The following is a 2,019-nucleotide window of genomic DNA, read 5'->3' as shown; positions in this document are numbered from 1 at the left end:
ATTTTTTCGCTAAGATTTCAATCTGGCCATCGCTCGTTTCCAATTGTTAAACGTCAAAACCTCCTGAACTCGATCAACTGTCAAAGTTTAGGTGGTTTTGACGTTTAGCAATTGTTCTCTCACTTCCMGTGAGAGAGGAGTTAAACATCTCATTATCTCTGCTCTTGGCTCTTTAAACTACAAGTTGCGCACACAAACAGCCTTTGTGTGGAAACCAGCACAATTTCGTGAGAGTTGCCGTTCCAACAAAAATCATTATCATTTAACAGGACTTTACACGATCAAGAATTTGTCTTCAATTAGCAATACACTCACATTTTTCTTTTACCATACTCTCACTGTTCGAACTTTACCGCTATGTTTTGCTCAAAAAACGTAAGATTGAGGCCATAATTTGCCGGATGCTATCTTAAAAAGTACAAGCTTCCCTAGCAGTAAAGTTTTTCTGCAATGTATCGTCAATAAACGTCACTGATATATTAATTGACCTTATTACTATATGCAATATTTTTGACAAAGTAAAGTATAATTTATATAGAATACAGAAATTGAGTTATTTGGTAATTAGCAAAGGGTTCTTGGGCGCTTTGGAACGTTAATGTAAAACTTCAAATGCATTTTTCTCAAAACTGTGTTCGATAGGCTTCAATAAAATACAGTTTTTATAAAATATGAAACTCTTGTTCCTGAACGGAGGATTCTTTGGATTTTTCGAACATCTGTAAAACTTGAGGTCGCCATTTTGTTAAAAAGAAAAATGCGTCAATTAGGCCGCATATTAACTGATAATAAAAATATTTGTTTGTCCGACTGACGTTTTATTAATTTCTTAAGATTACTTTGGTTCTTTTTAAACTCTTAACTTTTCTTTCAAATTTAAGGCAAGTTAAGTCGAAGCTTGTTTAATGCTGTTATGTTTGCCTTAAATAAAATAATTTACTGACAACTGATTATTTCAAAATTTTTGAGAGATAAGCAGCAGCCATTAAGTTTTTTAGCTCTCCTGAGACACTGATAGAACTAATTAATTGTTGTTCCTACACAAATGTGGTGAAAACTTTCTTTTATGTAAGTATGTCAGGTTTTATTATATTAATTTAGGTATTTTTACGTACGAAGTATAACGTTTGTCCATTATTGACGTCAATACTGATACCTTGAACGGTACGTCATTAAATAAATTTGTATGTATTTATAATTTTGAATTAAGTATATTTGTTAGTGGGTTTACAACGATTTAATGTTTTATAAAAGATTTAAGGACAAGTGCATTTACTTTTTTGGATTAGAATAACAAAAACTACAAGGATAACCGTAACAATTACTTTATTTCTTCAGATGATTAATTCATTAAATGGCCGTTCCAAACATATCAATAACTTCCATGACAGTATACACAAATAGTAGTTTTAAGCAGATATATAATTATAATTGGATTAGCTGAAGGAACACAATCGGAAATGCGTTTATATGTACAAAAGTACGTAACCATACATTTTCATATTAACTGCATGTGTATTAGAGTGTGCGTATTTTGATCGAAGCGGAAACATTTTAATTTTCTTGAAGAACATATACATATGTATATGTTTAATTCATAAAAAGTAAAGAAATAATCGAAAACTTGAACGTATTCTTCAAGATTACCTACTAGGTTATTTTAAGTTAGATAGCTGATCCCTCAGCATTGCTTTGTGGTGGTGTGTCTACTTAGATTGTTACGTACAGTCCTTTGGGATGCCAAATGAAAAACTCCTACAGTTGGATATCAGTCATATGCAAATCGCCCTAAACCTAACACAAATCTGCAAAAGTGGTTTGTTTTTATTTCTGGTATTTCAGATAGATTTCTAAAAGTATGAATTATAAGTTTTCTTAGCCTTTCTATCTCATATTTTTCATGCAGCTGAAACAATTAGCATGTGGTAAAAGGCTCAGTCTAACCGCATGAATTCCGTTCGGACATTGCCCAGTTAGAACTCCTACAATGTCACCTTTGACAATGATTGGCATATGAAA

The sequence above is a fragment of the Bactrocera latifrons genome, unplaced genomic scaffold (genome assembly GCF_001853355.1).
Source record: "Bactrocera latifrons isolate USDA-ARS-PBARC rearing strain unplaced genomic scaffold, ASM185335v1 scaffold_455, whole genome shotgun sequence".
Taxonomy (NCBI): domain Eukaryota; kingdom Metazoa; phylum Arthropoda; class Insecta; order Diptera; family Tephritidae; genus Bactrocera; species Bactrocera latifrons.
The sequence above is the reverse complement of the archived record's forward strand: the minus strand, read 5'-3'. Positions refer to the sequence as shown.